The following is a 25,024-nucleotide window of genomic DNA, read 5'->3' as shown; positions in this document are numbered from 1 at the left end:
TTGACTATATGTCTTTAAGTCCACATGTGTTGCCCGACAATCGTAATTCTTTTGTACTGTCCTAGTGACACTGATTTTAGTATGAATGCAGCACGTATACTTAATTAAATATTTTATTATTTAAAGTATAAACTCTTGATCAGAGTATTTTTAATCCCATTGTATTTATAGTCTGTATAGTATCACAACAATTAAAAGTAGTAGACAAGCAACAACATCATCCATTGCATTAATAATATAATTTTAATACAAGTGTTCTGTTAAATTATAATAGAAACTAAAGTATAAACAAAATGAAAGATGAGTCTTGAACGAGCACCATCTTCTCTGAACCTTGCATCGGTACCTGTCTATGGTTGACCAGAGTATACAAGTTATTTTGAAAGAGAGTATCAACTTTAAAGCTGGTGAGATCATAAATATTTTAGTGTCTTAATTTGTATGTAAGTATTTGTATGTATATGAATTGTAAGTATTGAAAATGTATATGAATTGTAAGTATTGAAAATGTATATAAATTGTAAGTATTGAAAATGTATATGACTATAAGTATAAAAATGTTTTGTATGATTCTAGGAAGCCCTATGTTTTCTACTAATCGTATCCTTCTACCAAGGCATCTAGTGTCTGTGTGTGTGTGGCTCTTTTAAGAGTGTGTATTTTCGCAATTCTGACTATCATTAACCAAAAATACAGTTTCTACATTACTGTGCGTCGTGTGAATGTTCACGAAGTGAATGTAATGGGAAAATGAAATAGTACTATGGTGTAGTGTCGAACTACAACCGTACCAATTACCTTAAGTCTAGGGTAATTCTTCTAAGTACGGTAGTATTTGTAAAAAATAACTACTTCTGTACTCCTATTGCCTTATTTGACGGATAAGGTATAATGTGATGGCTAGATCCCAGGCTAGACGCTCCCCTGTCAAAGGGATATTGAGACCTTTACACGCCCATGCATATATGCACGCCGTGAGCATCCACATTATTGTGATCATGTATACACGATATAACTATCACAAATGCGTAGTGATTCATCGGTATAGTTAGATCCTAAACTCGTTCCATGCTATAGCACCTAGTGATGTCTGTCCTACTAACGTATATGTAAGCGCACTCATGTAAAAGTAATCAGGTAAACGTACTCATGTAATTGTATAGTAATGTACTGTAATGTTCTGCGTGTGCTAGCTGTAATGTATGTTCTCTCTCTATCTAGCATGTATAATAATGTACTGTGTGTACTAGCTGCAATGTATGTTCTCTCTATCTAGCAAGTATTGACTCATGAATGAACTGAGTCATTGTATGATATCTCATTATATGATATCGCATTCTAGTAATAGTTCTAGTATGAACATGGATGCATACCCTTGCTACCCAAGGGCATTGGATGAACTGGAAGGACCTTTATGACTATATATGTACATATGATATATGACTAATATTTAAACAACCTTCGGACGGATACCGATGTCCCACCAGACCACATCTCAAGCGCGAAAAGGAAATAGGGTGGATAGCCTTCCTAAGTCTTTTAAACATTTCTTATATATCTATACATATATAGGCATGCAATTGATAATATAAAATCTTAAAATAAGTTTTGTAAAACCTTTGAACATAATTATTATCTAAAAAGATCGACTTGATGTCAATCTATAAAACGGTTTGAAAGCATGGGTTTGATAAAACAGTTTAAGTATAAGGAAACATTTGTTTGAAACAAAATTGTAAATGAGTTTGAAATGAAACATACAGAGTAAAATGTACAGTTTAATAAGGAGTTTTAATCATATAAAGTGTTTATGAAAAATATTTGAAGGGCATTGTTTGGTAAAACGGCTAATGAATAGCCAATCATTTGAATGCTGCTTACTAATCACATGTGATTGATATAGTAACTAGCATGATTCTACTTGTATCCCCCCCATAAAACATTTAAAAACAGTTAAAACATTGATTAAAGGGTATGAACTCACCTGTTGTGGGTGATACGGATGAACTGAAGAGGTAGGACTGCTAGGTGTCAAGTGAAGTCTTGAACACACTTATGAGCCTAGTTAACATATAATTTCACAGATATGTAACAAATTAGTCTATAAACAACTAATAAACAAGTCAAGACACCCTAGAACATGCTAAATACCTTTATCAAGTGTTATTAGCCTCTAGGATTGCATCTAAGTGTTTGTAGGGGAAGCTATTGTGTGTAGGGCTCAAGGAAAACTCCACCATGAGGTTGACAGCCCTAACAACACTACCAAATGAGTTTACGGTCGTAAACTCATGAGTTTATGGCCGTGAACTCATACCTATGTGTCCATTTTATGTTTGATGCTCTATAAGGCCCTAATAAGCATTTCTACTTAATGGCTTGGTCTATGGAAGAGTTTAGGGCATAATATAACTCCTTTTGGGAATTTACGCCCTAAGACCATATTCCCTTGGAGATTACGGCCGTAATCTCCCTTGGGAGGATGTTTAAGGTGTTTTCAAGTCCCTAAATTAACTAGGAACTAAACTAGGCTTTTGTACTTGGCTTTAGAGGAGTTTATGGCACCAATTGGCACTATTTTATGGAGTTCACGGCCCTGGAACATCTTTGGCCGTGAACACCCTTTTCTTGGTGTTTTAATGGTGTTTGCTTGCCCCAAAAACATGTGATTGATATAGTAAATAGCATGATTCTACTTGTATCCCCCCATAAAACATTTAAAAACAGTTAAAACATTGATTAAGAGGTATGAACTCACATGTTGTGAGTGATACGGATGAACTGAAGAGGTAGGACTGCTAGGTGTCAAGTGAAGACTTTAGACACACACAATGGTCCTAATTACATATGAAGACATATGTATATAAACAATTAGTGATTATAACACTAATTGAACATGTATAAACATCCTAATGCGAGGAAAACACTTTGGTGAAGTGATAGGCGGCTAATGAGTTGCAACAAAGGAGTGCAAGACCTCATATGGGAGTTTATGGTCCAAAGACCATGTGTGTTGGATTTTACGACCCAGTGGAGTAAACTCCTGGCCGTAAAATCTCTATTGGGGCACTAAATGAAGCTCAAAGCTATTACAACTTAAGTGGTGAAGTGCTTCAATGCTTAAACAAGTGTTTGGGTGGGTTTAAGGCCGTAAAATGGCCTTGCTTAATGTTCACGGCCTTGGGACGAAACCCCTTGGAGATTACGGCCGTAATCTCCCTTGGGAGGGTGTTTTTGGTGTTTTCAAGTCCCTAATTTAACTAGGAACTAAACTAGGCTATTGTACAAGGCTTTAGAAGAGGTTATAGCATCAATTTTCCCTATTGTTTGGAGTTCACAGCCCTGGAACTTCTTGGGCCGTGAACACCTTAGTCTTGGTGTTCTAATGGTGTTTTCTAGTCCTAAACTCATTAGGGTACATGTCTAAACTAGTCTCTTGGATTAAGGAAGGCTTTTAGGGTGTTTTGGCACCTAAAATGGAGTTCACGGCCCAAGAACATCCTTGGCCGTGAACTCACTTCTAGCCTTTGTTTCTTAATGATTTTGTGGTCTAAACATGTCATTGTAGTTTCTAGGTTAAGTTCCATGGCTTGGAGGGACATTGGGCACACTTTGGCCCTTATAAAAGAGTTTACTCCCCAAGGTGTTCTTGGGCGGTAAACTCTCAGATCTTAGTGTTTTCCTATGATTTATAGTGTATTAAGCATATAAGAAGCTTTAAAACAACACTAGATAGAAGTACTAACTTTCCGGAATGAAAGTCTGAAGATCCTTGAGAGAGAAATCGACTTTTCTCTAGTTGGAAATGTAACTAATGAATAAATATGGTTCAGAATCCTATATATAGTCCTGAGATTTTTAGAAGAAAATATTTTATTCACGAAATGAACTCTAATATCATAGGGTTTTGAAATAACAGTGTTGCACAAAACCCTAGTGCATCCACTCCCCTGATATTTCCTTAAGTGTAAATCCTGAAATACTCAAACTTATACCCAAAAGTCTGGAAATTCTCTGTAACTGATCTAATCTTCTACTGACTTGATATGGTTTCTATAGAATGGAAATTTCGGGTTGTCACAGAGTGTACAATTGTAAACCTTCAAGATCATTGACCGTACACTCATTGACGAATATACACCTTAAAAGGTCGTACACCCTTCAATAGGCAGTCTACGGCCGTACACTCCCCTTCACGGCGGAACACACTCCCTAAGTGGTACATTATATTGAAAACTCGCTTTCCTCGATTCAATCAAGTCCCAGTAACATTCCTTTACCGAAAGCAAGTGTTTTTCCAACACTTTACTTAGCGAAACCGCTAATTCAGATACATATATGTATTTAATTGTTCTTAGGATTCTGTTAAGTGCCACGTACAACAACTCGAGGGTCTTCGTTTCCAGTTCATCGATTCGACGCTTGCACACAATTAATGGTGAGTTCATACCCCTATATATTTCCAAGTTTTCAATGTTTTCAGGGGGGATACAAGTAAAAGCACAAGTAATCTTCTATTTAAAAATATAATATGGTTTATTATATTTTCTTATCATTAGTATACATTGAACCTAAAACTTACTAAACATGACGAACATAGTTACCACTAGAATTGCGGATAGTTTTATAAATATGTTAAGATACAAACGTTGTAAAAACAACTTTCAAAACAAAGGAAACAAACTTATGAATTATGAAATAAAAGATATTATTTTATAAGAATTCATGTTAATAACAAAAAAGGGATTTCATAGTATTATTCGTGGATTCGTTGAGAGAACTATAATGTGAGACGCCTTGTAACTAGAGTCTCATGGAGGGAGTGCATGAGTTTATGTATAGATCTATACGGGACTAACAATCCAGCACCCTGACTATTAGATACAGTCAACCGGGGGTGACAAACGTCTTTTCAGTTTTCGACGTCCGAAGTACGTCGTATTGGTATTCGTCCATCAGTATAGTTATAAGAATCCGTAGGTGAAACAACGACTCGTTCACGTAAAAATATACTTAACAAACAGTCAACATGGTTAGTAACTATGTGATGACTTAGTATGTACATTAGGGTGATATGAAATTAACATCCGACATGCAGTGGAATGTGTGATCTCCGCCTCATTTCCTGTTCCTTGTTTGGTTGTGGGCTCAGGGCAGAATCACCCAATCGACTGTTTGTTCGATCTAGATTTCTATAACTCGTATGTACTAGGTGGTCACAGGAGGGTACTAATAACACTTTCAGTATACAGGACAATACGTTTTCAATTAGTTTTATTTATGTAATAACACTACTATACATTACTGGTGGTAGCCAGGGTTTTCGTACATAAGTTTTCATACAAAGGTTTTCAAACAAAACAATCCTTAAACAACATAAGTATGGTAGATACTTGTACTTTTCTATTTTGGAACAGATAATTCAACAACTTACACTTAGGGAAAATATAGGATTTTCTAGGATAAAGATCAGTAATTTACAAACGGATGGTTCATTATTCAACTAACAAACATACATTATTAATTCCTTGACTCCTTAGTTTGTGCATCCGGGTTACGTATGGGGAATATCCGATAGACCGTGGAATGTGTGGTTTCCATCTCATTCCATGTTCCTTGTTTGGCTGTTGGTTTAGGGCAGATCCACACAATTAACTGTCTATCTGATGTTGGTTTATACGTAACTAGTATGAACTAAGTAGTCATAGAAGGAATGAGTTAATCATGCTTTTCATAAGAAAATATTGGATTTTTTTGAGGAACACTTTCAACAGATATCAAAGGACCAATACAGTTAACTCTGTAAGTATCTAGTGAATACTTCAAGATTATGTACAAGAGGATGCGACAGTTAGTGGAATGTGTGGCCTTCGCCTCATTTCGTGTTCCTTGTTTGGTTGTGGGCTTGGGGCAGAACCACACAATCGATTGCTTGATCGATCTGGATTGTATATGATTTGTATACACTAAATACTCGCAGGAGGAACTGGTAAGAAACATTTTTCCTTAAGGCTTATACATTAATTACATCAGAAATTATAAGGTTTTCTGGGGAAACATAAAGCACTTTTCAAAAGAACAAAGAATAGTTTTTCCAAAACAAAATTCTTATGAACTCACCAGTTTTATGCTGATACTCTTTCAAAACCTACTTGTATTCTTAGGAAATTAGTAGACAGGTACACACATGGGTTCAAGAAGACGGAGCCTAGTAGCTTCGAGTCTTTACTTGTATTTACTTTTGGAGTCAATCATGTATGATTCAAATGTAAGGTAAACACTATACCATTAATACAATGGTTGTTGTTGCTTTGATTACTATTATTCAATTGTTGTAATACTATACATGACGTCCTCTACCCCCAAACGTTTCCGCCGTTTCGGTTTGGGGGTGTGATAGATTGGTATCAGAGCATTGTTTATAGTGAAGTTAGTATATCAACAAGTAAAAGATATATAACTATAAATACAATGGGGCCGGAGTGCTCTGACTAAAAGTATACTATTAAAATATAAGTATTTTACGATAAGTATACTTATAAGCATACATACTAAGAATAAGTATCACAATAAGACCATGTAAGATCAAAACAAACAAAGGTATTTAGATGTTGGACATTAAAGTCAAACCTAAGCAGTTGTGTAATCATATCTGGAATAAATATAACCTGATCAACTATATTTATTTGAGATACGACCAACATGTGTTTGGGGGTGATAGTGGTGTTGCAACGAGTCTAAAACTTACCTAAATCCATATACAAAAGTATCCTTAGAACAAAACATAAAGATAAAATACTATAGGAGTATTTTAGGCACTATAACAAACTTGAATGAGAACTAAAAGACCTTTACTGGCAGGTCTATAGTTACGAAGTGCATGCTTCCAGGGTTATATATAATTAGGATCTTATAGACTTAGAATTGGTGATCTTCGCTCTACTACATGTTCCTTGTTTGGTTGTGGTTTTGGAGTAGGATCATCTATCTGCAGATCTATTTGATCTTGGTTATATACAACTTGCATGCACTGTTTGACTATAGGAGGACCCAGTTTAGATCATCAATAAATACAGAAGAAATGTTCCACTTAATCTCATATGATTCTTTAGACATCCCCATTCTCGTGTGAACAACCTAGATAGAGATAGCCACTCCACTATAATCACCAACAGAGGAATCAAGGAGGAACCAGAGAGGATTCATAAATAGGGTTCCTAGAAGGAATCATACGAGGATGCAAATCTTCCATCAGGCAGTGATGGAGATCTATGGTAAAACTCGAAGCATGATCTACAGTGAATAGGAGAACCATAAGAAAGCCCAGAAACAACAAACCCTCACAGCTGAATTCAGGACCATCATAAGTAGAACAGAAACTCCCCCTGAGGCGCGCAAGGTGGTAGAGCACCATATACGTCATACTAATAATTAACTAACTAATATGATCTAGTGAGTTAATGATTACACTACTCACACTATGTGTCAGGCTTATTGCCTTTATCATATCAGCTAAGTAATAGTAAACCAGATTCCATAACTTCGTTAAGAGGGCAGTCACTAGCAAATTCATAAGTCTATGTTGCGTAGACCTCTGTTATCAATTACTTCAAACGTCAGAACATGAAACACTCAGAACTAAGATAACTTCGATTTAGAATACACTCGATTCGTAACAACTAAGGACTTCCCTCCTTTCGTCTTTTAAACCTTTTGGCAGCAATATGCCACCGAAGAAGTCGAACAAAAACAAAAACAACGCACCACCGCCACCAGCTCCTCAGTATGACTCGGTTGTCTTTCAGGCAGCAGTAACAGCCACAGTGACAGCTGTCGTGACTCAAATCAATGCAAGTGGTACCGGTGGATCGGGTAGTGGTACCAACGGCTTTAACCACAGACACACAAGAGAGTGCTCATACAAGGACTTGATGATTTGTGAACCCAAATCCTTCGACGAAAATGAGGGAGTCATCTCCCTAATGCGATGGTTCGAGAAGATAGAATCGATTTTCGAGTTATGCGCATGCCCTGAAGGAAGCAAAGTGAAGTTTGCTGCTTGCACCTTCTCTGACAGAGCCCTTACATGGTGGAACAGCCATGTCAAGTCGTTGACTCTTCCTATAGAAAATGCAATGTGCTTGGAAAATCTAAAGGAAATGATGTTGTAAGAATATTGCCCGAGGGGCGACGTACAGAAACTAGAGCATTAGCTGTGGAATCTTACCATGGTAGGCTCAAACATTGTAGCATACACCGATAGGTTCAGTGACTTAGCTGCACTATGCCCGAGGATGGTTACCCCAGAGAGCAAGAAGGTAGAGAGATACATTTGGGGACTGCCTTCTCCAATCCAAGGAAATGTATTAGCAGCGAAACATCATATGTTTGACAGTGCCAAACGCCTGGCTCGAACTTTGGTGGACTATGGGATCCGCCAAGGCATAATGGACCCCAATCATGGGTCAACCAAAGGAGGTGATGATAATCAAAGGACCGAGAGCAGAAAAAAGAGACAATCAACACAAGAACCCTCCAAGGGAAAACAGACGGGTGCAGCCTATGCTACTACGACACCAACCACATCAATACCAGGTAGTCGTTATGCCAGAACCCTCCCTAAATGTAATAAGTACAACTTCCATCATATCGGAAGGTGTCAGAAGTTGTATTGCAAGAACTGCCTTAACAGGGGACACACCATCCGCTTCTGTAGGGCACTGCCACGACCAATATCTCAGGTCCCATATAAGGAAGTGAATTTGACCTGCCATGAATGTGGTGAAACAAGACACTTCAAGAGAGATTGTCCATTGGCCAGGAACCTTGGTGAAGAAGGAGGAATGCTAATGATCACCGCAGGAGAGTCTACCCCGGAAACCCCCGAGAACAGCGATACATCTTCTAACTCAAATCTTTTCCCAAATCTTCATTTTCAACGAAACCGTCTCACAACTAAGTTCCAACTATAATATTTTCTTCCTCGTTAAACAAAGCACATAGTTTATGTAGAAACTAAATACTCTTTCTGATAAGCTATAATGACTTGGTGTAGACATTAGGGCCATATATAATTAAGAACCAATTGACCTAGATTGCGTGATTCTGCCTTATTTCATGTTCCTTGTTTGGTTGTGGATTTAGGGCAGAGTCACTCAGTTAACTGTCTTATCAATCTTAATTATATATGACTTGTAGACACCAAGTGATTATAGAAGAACCGGATACGGATCATAATATCAAGTATCATTCACTAGAACAATTTCTCAGTTAGTACACTTAATACAGTACAAAACATTCGCAGAAGTAATAACAAGGTCAATACAGAAAGCGCTAGAAACGTACACATAGAGATACACTGACGCCATAATGAAACACTCCTTCCGAACTAACTTAACACGTGATCCTACGATGTCATCCCACTTAGTCTGAATGCTTCTGCGTTATACCAAACCCACGTGTCACCGAGGTGACCCTTTGCCTTAAACTGACCGAATAACAAAACTCTCACCACTCATAATGACAAACTAGATGCAAACCTCGAAATTTCATCTCGTTTCAAACCTCCAAATACTCATGCGAGGAGTATGGTATCCACCCGTAACCTTCCTTAAGCACCCTCTACAGACCATTTTGGAAACACCACTCGCGCAGCAAGTCAAGTTCAAGCACAGAGGCTAGGGACATATACGATCAACCTATCGATGTTTAATGTACACGCGAGGGTGGTATATAATTAAGATTATATGGACTTAGGATGTGTGTTCCCTCCCTATCTACTGTTGCTTGTCCGGTTGTGCACCTGGGGCAGAGTCACCCATCCGATCGTCTTATCAATCTTAATTATATATGACTAGTGTACTTGAGACAATGAAAGATGGACCAGGTATGATTCCTACCATGAACTTCAGGACAAAGCCACTCGGATCTACAAATGCACATCCTACCAGTTGGATGAACATAGTTGAGTAAGCTAAACCTACACACCCTTCACAGATCAGAACAATAGATACAACGGTGATGATCTGTCGAAATACCAACGAGGATCTGAATTCATTAAAAGAACGCAAGGATTGAATGCAACCAAAGTAACCATCTCCTTTCCTTATCCTTAACCATCCGCCCAGAATCCGAATTTCAGGACAAAATTCCCTTTAATTGGGGGGTGATATAACAACCCGAACCTTTTTTTTCCATTTCCGTTATCCAAATTTTGCTAATAAAAATCGGATTTTTATTGAGTCCCATCGAATTCCTTTGGATTGGAAAGTCATTTTGTTATAAAATTGAGCTTCATATATGAGTCGGGATCAAAACTACGCGAAATTTCGAGTTTTTTGTCGATCAAAACAACCATTCTCGGCCTGACTTGGGTTCATGGTCGTACACCTGTGTACAGCCATACACTCGTTTATGGCCAACGTCGGGAGGACCCCACCACTAACCACAAAACCCCTATAAATACGAGACCCTACCCCTTATTTACACTTTTCTAGACGAACACCCTCTACTTCTCTCTCTAGACTCTCGACCGTACACCCCTAAAGAACCTTTATTCTTCCATAAAACATCTAAAAACACCATTGGCGGTTCATTTCGGAGCATCTAGGGCACATTTTTCATCGATTCCATCACTCTTGTTCTTGAGTGTACGACCGTACACCTTCAAGATCGTTGACCATACACTCATTCACGGTCGTACACCTTTAAAATCCGTACACCCTTCAACAGGCAGTCTACGGTCGTACATGGTTCACGGCCGTACACTCCCCTTCACGGCCAAACACACTCCCTGTGTGGTACATTAGACTAAAAACCCGCTTTCCTCGATCCAATCAAGTCCCGATAACAATCATTAACTGAAAGCAAGTGTTTTTCCAACACTTTATTTAATGAAATCGCTAATTAAGATACATATATTTAGTTAACTGTTATTAAGATTTCGTTAAGTGCCACGTACCACAACTCAAGGGTTTTCGTTTCCAGTTCATTAATTTGACGCTTGCACACAATTAATGGTGAGTTCATACCCCTATATTTTTTTAAGTTTTCAATGTTTTCAGGGGGGATACAAGTAAAAGCACAAGTAATCTTCTGTTTAAAAATATAATTTGGTTTATTATATTTTCCTATCATTAGTATACATTGAACCTAAAACTTACTAAACATGACGAACATAGTTACTACTAGAATTGCGGATAGTTTTATAAATATGTTAAGATACAAACGCTGCGAAAATAGTTTTCAGGACAAAGGAAATAAACTTATGAATTATGAAATAAAAGCTATTATTTAATAAGAATTCATGTTAATAACAAAAGGGTTTTCATAGTATTATTCGTGGATTCGTTGAGAGAACTACAGTGTGATACGCCTTGTAACTAGATTCTCCTGGAGGGAGAGTGTGAGTTTGTGTATAGATCTATATGGGACTGACAATCCCGCACCCTGACTATTAGCTACAGTCAACCGGGGGTGAAAAACGTCATTTCAGTTTTCGACGTCCGAAGTACGTCGTATTGGTATTCGTCCATCAGTATAGTTATAAGAATCCACAGGTGAAACAATGAATCGTTCACGTAATAATATACTTAAAAAACAGTCAACAAGGTTAGTAACTATGTGATGACTTAGTATGTACATTAGGGTGATATGAAATTAACATCCAACATGCAGTGGGATGTGTGATCTCCGCCTCATTTCATGTTCCTTGTTTGGTTGTGGACTCAGGGCAGAATCACCCAATCGACTGTTTGTTCGATCTATATTTCTATAACTCGTATGTACTAGGTGGTCACAAGAGGGTACTAATAACACTTTCAGTATACAGGACAAGACGTTGTCAATTAGTTTTATTTATGTAATAAGACTACTATACATTACTGGTGGTACCCATGGTTTTCGTACATAGGTTTTCATACAAGGTTTTTCATATAGAACAATCCTTAAACAACATAAGTATGGTAGATACTTGTACTTTACTATTTTGGAAAAGATAATTCAACAACTTACACTTAGGGAAAATATAGGATTTTCCAGGATAAAGATCAGTACTTTACAAACGGATGGTTCATTATTCAACTAACAAACATTCATTATTAATTCCATGACTCCTTAGTTTGTGCATCCAGGTTACGTATGAGGAATATCCGATAGACCGTGGAATGTGTGGTTTCCGCCTTATTCCATGTTCCTTGTTTGGCTGTGGGTTTAGGGCAGATCCACACAATTAACTGTCTATCCGATATTGGTTTATACGTAACTATTATGAACTAAGTAGTCATAGAAGGAATGGGTTAATCATGCTTTTCATAAGAAAATATTGGATTATCTTGAGGAACACTTTCAACAGATATCAAAGGACCTATACAATTAACTTTGTAAGTATCTAGTGAATACTTCAGGATTATGTACAAGAGGATCCGACAGTTAGTGGAATGTGTGGCCTTCGCCTCATTTCGTGTTCCTTGTTTGGTTGTGGGCTTGGGGCAGAACCACACAATCGATTGCTTGATCGATCTGGATTGTATATGATTTGTATACACTAAATACTCGCAGGAGGAACTGGTAAGAAACATTTTTCCTTAAGGCTTATACATTAATTACATCAGAAATTATAAGGTTTTCTGGAGAATCATAAAGCACTTTTAAAAAGGACAAAGATAAGTTTTTCCAATACAAAATGCTTATGAACTCACCAGTTTTATGCCAATACTCTTTCAAAACCTACTTGTATTCTCAGGACATTAGTAGACAGGTACACGTACAGATTCAAGAACACGGAGCATAGTAGCTTCGAGTCTTTACTTGTATTTACTTTTGGAGTAAATCATGTATGATTCAAATGTAATGTAAACACTATACTATTAATACAATGGTTGTTGTTGGTTTGATTACTAATATTCAATTGTTCTAATACTATACATGACATCCTCCGTCCCCAAACGTTTCCGCCGTTTCGGTTTAGGGGTGTGACACTACACTTAAGTCCCACTATGTATCTCATGTGTTAAGGATACAAAGATAGTACCTTTTAATCAAGTATCATTCAAGATTGCGATCCATGAGATGATCTTGACGCGAGTGAATTCAATACTAGTTCTCTGACAAGTACCTATGAAACTTGGTTACAACCACTTGCCTACTTTCATCTAGTGAGAGTCAACCAATCCAATTCATATTAGTCTTACTTCATAGTTTCTCCCACAATTATAACCGACTATGTACTTTTAGAATAATAACATTATTCATAGATTAAACATGCTAATATACAACACAACAAGTATTAATGTGATGACTATATCCATGTAACACCCAAAAAAATTTCACAATTTTAAAACATACTTTCATTCATAAAATAATATTAAACATAATGTATCCACTGTAATCATAGTAAAACATATCCCAGAATCATATAAACAAAAGCTCCATGAGTGTGTACAGATCATGCCGACGCCTTCCCGCGATCATCACTGGTACCTGAAACACATACACAAAACTCTGTAAGCATAAATGCTTATTGAGTTCCCCAAAATACCACATAAACACATATCAGCCACTCTAGGATGTAACTCTGATGACCCTCTGGTCGAATATCTCTGTGGGACCCTCTTGGCCCTATAACTCTGTGGACCCTCTAACAACATCAAAATTCATGTCAAAATTTAAACTTTTATAAAACCGTAATTAAGTATACTAAGTTGTAGATATCGTAACAAGGTTTTCATACATATAAAGAACACAAAAATCCGAGGTATAACGAAGAAGTTATGACCATTCTAAGATTTCCGACAAAACCGGCAACACTGATTAAACGAAAAACACGAAGTTCCAATACAATACTTTTTAGCCTTAAATATCTAAATGAAAGTCGTAGATATCATTAAACCGTGAACATACATAGAAAGAACGTCCAAATCTGACTTCGTATGAGGAAGTTATGATTTTTCTAAGTTACGGATATAGCAGTAGACAACTAAAAACTCGAAATAGAGATCGAGAGACTTTCAGCCGACACAAACTAAATGAGAATCGAAGGTCTCAACAATAGAAGCGCAACGGTAAAAAGTCTGACGGAAACGGACGTCGGATGAAGGAGTTATGGAACTTTAACGGACTTTTCATGTCCCGACGTATTAAAAATAAATAATAAAAATAATTTCGGAATTTGCCGACGGAATCTAAACGAAAGTTGTAGAGCATAGTCTCATCTACGTGTGGATATAAAGACCATCGAAAACGGAATTCGTATGAAGAAGATATGAATTTTAGAAGTTTATTAATTAAATAAAATATAAATTTAATTATAAATCTTTGGTATTATTCGAAGGGAGTCATCAGATAGGGCCGAGTTACGCCCCGCGTAAGCTCGTACGCCCCGCGTACTCAAGGCCTAGGCCTCGGTTCGTCCACGTCGCCCCTACTCCTCTATTCCCTCCCATCCGAAGTACGTAAGCGATGATGCCCCAGTACGCCCCGCGTACCCTCGTACGCCCAGCGTACCGAGGCGGTTCAGCACCCCTATAAAAGGAATGCGAGGGTTCCGGGGAAACTTGCTCATTTTCTCTCATTTTTCTTGTGTTTTGCCTCATTTTCCGTGCAATAATTATTCCGAAGCCCCGGTTACCATACTCAAGCCCCGAAGGAAGTTTCACGCTCCCGAGACTCCCGTGATTCCCGAGAATCCCGAGAAAATCTGCTTTCTCGAGTAGAAGTTCTGCTTAGTTTTCGTCTCGCTTTCTTCAATCTATCAAGTGAGTTCATACCCCTACAACCACACTTTAAATGCTTTTTAAATGCTTTTTAAACACTTTTAAGGGGGGGAATACAAGTAAACACACACCTAAATCGTGTGAAACATCGATCTTTTGCTATACTTTTCATACTGTTGTTTTAACTATCTTATGAAGTCATTATCATGCAAAACACCTCACAACACAGCTTTACCCTCTTGGGATACAATATGTTTTATAAATAGAAATAATGTCTTATTTATACGTTTACGTACAAATACATCATATAAAGGGTAACATTGTTTACTAAATCATTTTATGCCTTCAAAGAACTTATGATTTATGCTTTGTCAAACATTGTGAAAAAGGATAATCTTTGCATACAAAACTATTACTTTAATACAGACTTAGTTGAGAATCTGTGAGACATGTACATCTTCAAATTCTGCCTTTTGCTAAGGTATCGCTACATGTCCTGTCTATAACCAGAGTCTCCCGGTCGGAGAACGTGTCAAATGTGTATAGATCTATACGGGAAGTCATGATCCCGCACCCTGACTGTTAGCTACAGTCCGTCCTTTGGGGTGACAGTTTGTCATAACGCTACGACGCCTGAAGAACGTCGCTTCAGGCATATTATGTTTAGTATGGTTATAAAACTCATCGGATATACAATTATTATGGTATTATGATTTTATGAACGAGTAGCTATTAAAACTATTCTGCATCTAACAAGTGCGATCTTCGTATAGCTTTATTATATAGAACTATGCCACACCTTTTAAGCATGTCGGTTGTTTGCGATTTTCGGTCTTAGAGACTGCCAGTTATGTTAGGAAAATAAGGGTTTTTCCTGCATCTAAAACAAACAACTAATAGGAAACTAAAGGATTTTCCTGGTGCAATTATTTACAACTTATAACACGAACATTCATATGTATTTCATACTTTTATAAGAAAATAAGGGTTTTTCTTGGAAAACACAACAAATCATATCTCAACTATTAGCAAAAATATGGGATTTTCTGGATCTAATACATTCATTTTCAACACAACGAATCATAACTCTTTTCATTTGAAAATACCACGTTTTCTGGAAAACATACACGAACTTTCGAATGGCATACATTTTCTCAAAACACTACTTATGAACTCACCAACTTAATTGTTGACACTTTTTCTTTGAAATAACTTGTATTCTCTGGGAACCGCTAAGCAGGTTTGGAAATCAACTTTTGGGGATTAAACATGCTGACGTTAATTTCTTCTTTTTGAAAGATGTTTATGTATTTATCTTTTAAACATGTAACGAGTACAATTATGTAAACATTTTGGAAACCTTAATATATATGGTGGTGTGTACTTTCCTTTCTATGAACTGTTATGATACTGAATATGACGTCCTCCGCCCCCGAACGTTTCCGCCGTTCTGATTTGAGGGTGTGACAGATTGGTATCAGAGCATCGTTTATAGTGAATTAAGTATATCAAAACCATTTTTTGTATAGAACTATAAACCCAACTGGGCAAAAACACTCTGAGTAAGAGCCATACTTTAAAAAAAAATTATTTAGTTTTTTGTAAAGTATGCATGCATTCATTTCATATTTATAACATGGTTAGTATCACAATTAAAACAATATAGAAGTATTAAAAATAAGTTGTGCAGTGCAGGTATGCCTTGGGACATGTAATCGGAACTGGGAAGAATATAGCCTGATCAACTATATTTGTCTAAGAGCCGACTAACGTATGCCAAGGAGTGTCTGCAATGGACAACAAATTTAAAACTTACCAAAAGCATATCGTTAAAGAATATTAAGGGAGTATTCGAGTGCCTTCAACCATTAAACTTAAGAATAAAATTCCATGTGCTTTAGTTTATAGTCAATTCTTAACCCTATTCTCGTATAGACTCAATGGCTGGATTCCATCACCCCGGTGACCCCTACTACCCCAACCAAGGTAATGGTGAAGGGATAGAGAATGATCCTGAAGAAGGAATGCAAGCAGAATCAGAATCAGATCCCGAGAACAATAACCTACCCTTAACAACTCCAATTCAAAATCCTAATCCTCGACCGAAATTTCATGGCTCGACGCCCCTTTGGACAACTAACCTGAATAGGTGGAGCCGCGTACAGGATCAACCCCTTCCATTTAACGAAGACCGAAGCTTCTACAATCTAAGCGAGGGAGGCTCAGCAGACAGAGCCCTTCCTATATTGGTTCGTCGGATTTCTCGCATTGGTGAACAAGGACGGACGACCATCCATCGAACTGAGGAGAATGATGCGAACACTAGAGTCAACACAGTTCGCATCCAACAATTAGAATTAGCTCATGGGAGAATCGTAAATCGAAATGAAGCGTTGCAGGGAGAGCTAACGGCAACTCAAACCGAAGTGATAGAACTTCGGGCACGCCAGGCAAGACATGAACTACGTATGCTCGAGATGGAGCATCAGTTGGCGGAATCTAAAGCCCATGTAGCCAGCTCGCGTAACAAATAATACCTGTCTGACTTCCAAAATTTTGTTATAACATAAGACCTCGGATAAAGTCCTTACTTTTCTTAACCTTGTAATCGGAGAACTTTAGATAGGTCAAATTTTCATAACTACAAAATGTAACGCACCGTGTTTTTATAATATATATGATGTATTTCCTTTATGAAACCATTTGCATACCCCCTCCCATTTCATGAGTTTATCTGCTCTCCTTATGAGCCGAACTCAAAACCCTATTCAAGGGTAAACCAAACTTTTGATATAACAAATCACTAATGCGCGACTTTCGAATAATTAAAACTTATAGTTTTTCTTGTTATTTCCTTACCAGGACAATGCCTCCTCGTAGATCAGCACGTAGAAACGCAACCCCACCACCACCTCCTCAATATGACCCTAACATAGTGCAATCTACTATCACTGCGGCAGTAACAGCTGCACTGTCTCAAGCAAACTTTAGCGGCGCAGCAAGGGCCGGAAATAATCAACTTACCAACGCAACCCCATTCCTACAATTGGACACCGCCACTTTGCAAGCTACAGTTATAGCCACAGTGGCAGCCATTATAGCATACAATAACTCTGTCAACTCAAGCAGGGAAGGAAACGATATCAAAAATCCTAATCAAAGAAACAATCGAAGCCACCTACCAGTAGCTACCTATAAGAATACCGCAAAGTGCGAACACAAGAACATGAAATGAAAACCCTGGAGTGAGAGGGGAGGCAAATCAACTAAAAGAAACGCCAAAAACCAATCAACAAACCATACCCCTACACCCAAAAGGTCGTACAACGACAACCAGCCTAAGTGCAACCGATGCAACTTTCATCATCACGGACCCTGTCGTGAATTGCATTGCGTTAGTTGCAATAGAAAGGGACACACTGTCCGCTACTGCAGAGACCTAGCCCAACTAACTGCTCCACCCGCGAATGTAGGAGTAGACCGTGCTTGTTACGAGTGCGGAGTAACGGGACACTTCCGAAGGGACTGCCTGGAGTCAATCATCATGAATGCTGGTGGAGGGGGCCGAGCATTCGCAATGGGCCAAGAGGAGGCTATTGCAGACCCCACGATTATTCTGGGTACATTTCTCCTCGATAACTTATTTGCATACATTCCATTTGATAGTAGGGACGCAGAGGAGTTCCGTGAGTCACAAGTTTAAAAATCTACTCGAACAAACACCCCAATCATTAAATAAAACTTTCATATTAGTAATAATAGAGATAGACTAAAAGGCACTGAAAACACATACGTAAAATGCACTATCCCACTAACGAACGTCTTACAATGAGAAGTACCGACATCGGCATTCGACGTGGATTGGTGTGGCCCTACCCATACCAGTTCAATGTGTTATAAAAGACCCTTTCACTTTAACCATCGACTAACGAAACTCGATCGATTCATAACGACAAACCCGACACAAACCCCAATTGGTTTCTAGTTTCAAAACCCCGAAGTACTCATGTGAGGAATCTTTACAACCTTCCCGTAGTATTCCCCAACAGGTCATTTAGAAATACAACGCATACAACAAGTCAAATCCAAGTTCAGAAACTAGTATTGAATTCAACCATGAACTTCAAAACGTAGCTGCCCTAATGCATCGAGTGAATATGCTAGCATTTAGAAGAACATAAGTAAATGAACCCAAAACCACACGATCCCGATCAGTCGAAGTGATAGGCGGAGTAATGAAGGTCCGCTGAAACACGCACATTAAGATCTAGATTCATAAAGGAACAAGAGAAACAAATGGACCAGAAGCACTCACGCCTACCCGCAAGAGTTGGAGCCCTAGTCAAAATGCGAATTTTGGGACGAAATTCTCTCTAACGGGGGGATAATGTAACAACATCAAAATTCAGGTCAAAATTTAAACTTTTATAAAACCGTAATTAAGTATACTAAGTTGTAGATATCGTAACAAGGTTTTCATACATATAAAGAACACAAAAATCCGAGGTATAACGAAGAAGTTATGACCATTCTAAGATTTCCGACAAAACCAGCAACACCGATTAAACGAAAAACGCGAAGTTCCAATACAATACTTTTTAGCCTTAAATATCTAAATGAAAGTCGTAGATATCATTAAACCGTGAACATACATAAAAAGAACGTCCAAATCTGACTTCGTATGAGGAAGTTATGATTTTTCTAAGTTACGGATATAGTAGTAGACAACTAAAAACTCGAAATAGAGATCGAGAGACTTTCAGCCGACACAAACTATATGAGAATCGAAGGTCTCAACAATAGAAGCGCAACGGTAAAAAGTCTGACGGAAACGGACGTCGGATTAAGGAGTTATGGAACTTTAACGGACTTTTCATGTCCCGACGTATTAAAAATAAAAAATAAAAATAATTTCGGAATTTGCCGACGGAATCTAAACGAAAGTTGTAGAGCATAGTCTCACCTACGCGTGGATATAAAGACCATCGAAAATGGAATTCGTATGAAGAAGATATGAATTTTAGAAGTTTATTAATTAAATAAAATATAAATTTAATTATAAATCTTTGGTATTATCCGAAGGGAGTCATCAGATAGGGCCGAGTTACGCCCCGCGTAAGCTCGTACGCCCCGCGTACTCAAGGCCGAGGCCTCGATTCGTCCACGTCGCCCCTACTCCTCTATGCCCTCCCATCCGAAGTACGTAAGCGATGATGCCCCAGTACGCCCTGCGTACCCTCGTACGCCCAGCGTACCGAGGCGGTTCAGCACCCCTATAAAAGGAATGCGAGGGTTCCGGGGAAACTTGCTCATTTTCTCTCATTTTTCTTGCGTTTTGCCTCGTTTTCCGTGCAATAATTATTCCGAAGCCCCGGTTACCATACTCAAGCCCCGAAGGAAGTTTCACGCTCCCGAGACTCCCGTGATTCCCGAGAATCCCGAGAAAATCTACTTTCTCGCGTAGAAGTTCTGCTCAGTTTTCGTCTCGCTTTCTTCAATCTATCAAGTGAGTTCATACCCCTACAACCACACTTTAAATGCTTTTTAAACACTTTTAAGGGGGGGAATACAAGTAAACACACGCCTAAATCGTGTGAAACATCGATCTTTTGCTATACTTTTCATACTGTTGTTTTAACTATCTTATGAAGTCATTATCATGCAAAACACCTCACAACACAGCTTTATCCTCTTGGGATACAATATGTTTTATAAATAGAAATAATGTTTTATTTATACGTTTACGTACAAATACATCATATAAAGGGTAACATTGTTTACTAAATCATTTTATGCCTTCAAAGAACTTATGATTTATGCTTTGTCAAACATTGTGAAAAAGGATAATCTTTGCATACAAAACTATTACTTTAATACAGACTTAGTTGAGAATCCGTGACATCTTCAAATACTGCCTTTTGCTAGAAGGTATCGCTACATGTCCTGTCTATAACCAGAGTCTCCCGTTCGGAGAACGTGTCAAATGTGTATAGATCTATACGGGAAGTCATGATCCCGCGCCCTGACTGTTAGCTACAGTCCGTCGTTTGGGGTGACAGTTTGTCATAACGCTACGACGCCTGAAGAACGTCGCTTCAGGCATATTATGTTTAGTATGGTTATAAAACTCATCGGATATACAATTATTAAGGTATTATGCTTTTATGAACGAGTAGATATTAAAACTATTCTTCATCTAACAAGTGCGATCTTCGTATAGCTTTATTATATAGAACTATGCCACACCTTTTAAGCATGTCGGTTGTTTGCGATTTTCGGTCTTAGAGACTGCCAGTTATGTTAGGAAAATAAGGGTTTTTCCTGCATCTAAAACAAACAACTAATAGGAAACTAAAGGATTTTCCTGGTGCAATTATTTACAACTTATAACACGAACATTCATATGTATTTCATACTTTTATAAGAAAAGAAGGGTTTTTCTTGGAAAACACAACAAATCATATCTCAACTATTAGCAAAAATATGGGATTTTCTGGATCTAATACATTCATTTTCAACACAACGAATCATAACTCTTTTCATTTGAAAATACCATGTTTTCTGGAAAACATACACGAACTTTCGAATGGCATACATTTTCTCAAAACACTACTTATGAACTCACCAACTTAATTGTTGACACTTTTTCTTTGAAATAACTTGTATTCTCAGGGAACCGTTAAGCAGGTTTGGAAAACAACTTTTGGGGATTAAACGTGCTGACGTTAATTTCTTCTTTTTGAAAGATGTTTATGTATTTATCTTTTAAACATGTAACGAGTACAATTATGTAAACATTTTGGAAACCTTAATATATATGGTGGTGTGTACTTTCCTTTCTATGAATTTTTATGATACTGAATATGAAGTCCTCCGCCCCTGAACGTTTCCGCCGTTCTGATTTGAGGGTGTGACAGATTGGTATCAGAGCATCGTTTATAGTGAATTAAGTATATCAAAACCATTTTTTGTATACAACTATAAACCCAACTGGGCAAAAACACTTTGAGTAAGAGTCATACTTTAAAAAAAAAATATTTAGTTTTTTGTAAAGTAGGCATGCATTCATTTCATATTTATAACAGGGTCAGTATCACAATTAAAACAATATAGAAGTATTATAAATAAGTTGTGCAGTGCAGGTATGCCTTGGGACATGTAATCGGAACTAGGAAGAATATAGCTTGATCAACTATATTTGTCCAAGAGCCGACTAACGTATGCCAAGGAGTATCTGCAATGGACAACAAATTTAAAACTTACCAAAAGCATATCGTTAAAGAATACTAAGGGAGTATTCGAGTGCCTTCAACCATTAAACTTAAGAGTAAAATTCCATGTGCTTTAGTTTATAGTCAATTCTTAACCCTATTCTCGTATAGACTCAATGGCTAGATTCCATCACCCCGGTGACCCCTACTACCCCAACCAAGGTAATGGAGAAGGGATAGAGAATGATCCTGAAGAAGGAATGCAAGAAGAATCAGACTCAGATCCCGAGAACAATAACCTACCCTTAACAACTCCAATTTAAAACCCTAATCCTCGACCGAAATTTCATGGCTCGACGCCCCTTTGGGCAACTAACCTGAATAGGTGGAGCCGCGAACAGGATCAACCCCTTCCATTTAACGAAGACCGAAGCTTCTACAATCTAAGCGAGGGAGGCTCAGCAGACAGAGCCCTTCCTATATTGGTTCGTCGGATTTCTCGCATTGGTGAACAAGGACGGACGACCATCCATCGAACTGAGGAGAATGATGCGAACACTGGAGTCAACACACTTCGCATCGGACAGTTAGAATTAGCTCACGGGAGAATCAAAAATCGAAATGAAGCGTTGTAGGGAGAGCTAACGGCAACTCAAACCGAAGTGATAGAACTTCGGGCACGCCAGGCAAGACATGAACTACGTATGCTCGAGATGGAGCATCAGTTGGCGGAATCTAAATCCCATGTAGCCAGCTCGCGTAACCAATAATACCTGTCTGACTTCCAAAAATTTTTCATAACATAAGACCTCGGATAAAGTCCTTACTTTTCTTAACCTTGTAATCGGAGACCTTTAGATTGGTCAAATTTTCATAACTACAAAATGTAACGCACCATGTTTTTATAATATATATGATGTATTTCCTTTATTAAACCATTTGCATGCCCCTCCCATTTCATGAGTTTATCTACTCTCCTTATGAGCCGAACTCAAAACCCTATTCAAGGGTAGACCAAACTTCTGATATAACAAATCACTAATGCGCGACTTTCGAATAATTAAAACTTATAGTTTTTCTTGTTATTTCCTTAACAGGACAATGCCTCCTCGTAGATCAGCACGTAGAAATGCAACCCCACCACCACCTCCTCAATATGACCCTAACATAGTGCAATCTGCTATCACTGCGGCAGTAACAGCTGCACTGTCTCAAGCAAACTTTAGCGGCGCAGCAAGGGCCGGAAATAATCAACTTACCAACACAACCCCATTCCTACAATTGGACACCGCCACTTTGCAAGCTATAGTTATAGCCACAGTGGCAGCCATTATAGCATACAATAACTCTGTCAATTCAAGCAGGGAAGGAAACGATATCAAAAATCCTAATCAAAGAAACAATCGAAGCCACCTACCAGTAGCTACCTATAAGAATACCGCAAAGTGCGAACACAAGAACATGAAATGAAAACCCTGGAGCGAGAGGGGACGCAAATCAACTCAAAGAAACGCCATAAAGCAATCAACAAACCATACCCCTACACCCAAAAGGTCGTACAACGGCAACCAGCCTAAGTGCAACCGATGCAACTTTCATCATCACGGACCCTGCCATGAATTGCATTGTGTTAGTTGCAATAGAAAGGGACACACCGTCCGCTACTGCAGAGACCTAGCCCAACTAACTGCTCCACCCGCGAATGTAGGAGTAGACCGTGCTTGTTACGAGTGCGGAGTAACGGGACACTTCCGAAGGGACTGCCTGGAGTCAAACATCATGAATGCTGGTGGAGGAGGCCGAGTATTCGCAATGGGCCAAAAGGAGGCTATTGCAGACCCCACGATTATTCTGGGTACATTTCTCCTCGATAACTTATTTGCATACATTCCATTTGATAGTAGGGACGCAGAGGAGTTCCGTGAGTCACAAGTTTAAAAATCTACTCGAACAAACACCCCAATCATTAAACAAAACTTTCATAGTAGTAATAATAGTGATAGACTAAAAGGCACTGAAAACACATACGTAAAATGCATTATCCCACTAACGAACGTCTTACAATGAGAAGTACCGACATCGGCATTCGACGTGGATTGGTGTGGCCCTACCCATACCAGTTCAATGTGTTATAAAAGACCCTTTCACTTTAACCATCGACTAACGAAACTCGATCGATTCATAACGACATACCCGACACAAACCCCAATTGGTTTCTAGTTTCAAAACCCCGAAGTACTCATGTGAGGAATCTTTACAACCTTCCCGTAGTATTCCCCAACAGGTCATTTAGAAATACAACGCATACAACAAGTCAAATCCAAGTTCAGAAACTAGTATTGAATTCAACCATGAACTTCAAAACGTAGCTTCCCTAATGCATCGAGTGAATATGCTAACATTTAGAAGAACATAAGTAAATGAACCCAAAACCACACGATCCCGATCAGTCGAAGTGATAGGCGGAGTAATGAAGGTCCGCTGAAACACGCACATTAAGATCTAGATTCATAAAGGAACAAGAGAAACAAATGGACCAGAAGCACTCAAAATTTAAACTTTTATAAAACCGTAATTAAGTATACTAAGTTGTAGATATCGTAACAAGGTTTTCATACATATAAAGAACACAAAAATCCGAGGTATAACGAAGAAGTTATGACCATTCTAAGATTTCCGACAAAACCAGCAACACCGATTAAACGAAAAATGCGAAGTTCCAATACAATACTTTTTAGCCTTAAATATCTAAATGAAATTCGTAGATATCATTAAACCGTGAACATACATAAAAAGAACGTCCAAATCTGACTTCGTATGAGAAAGTTATGATTTTTCTAAGTTACGGATATAGCAGTAGACAACTAAAAACTCGAAATAGAGATCGAGAGACTTTTAGCCGACACAAACTAAATGAGAATCGAAGGTCTCAACAATAGAAGCGCAACGGTAAAAAGTCTGACGGAAACGGACGTCGGATGAAGGAGTTATGGAACTTTAACGGACTTTTCATGTCCCGACGTATTAAAAATAAAAAATAAAAATAGTTTCGGAATTTGCCGACGGAATCTAAATGAAAGTTGTAGAGCATAGTCTCACCTA

This window comes from Lactuca serriola, chromosome 2 (assembly GCF_051521515.1).
Source record: "Lactuca serriola cultivar US96UC23 chromosome 2, Lser_US96UC23_V15, whole genome shotgun sequence".
In the NCBI taxonomy this organism is placed as follows: Eukaryota; Viridiplantae; Streptophyta; class Magnoliopsida; order Asterales; family Asteraceae; genus Lactuca; species Lactuca serriola.
This window is presented reverse-complemented; position numbering follows the sequence as displayed.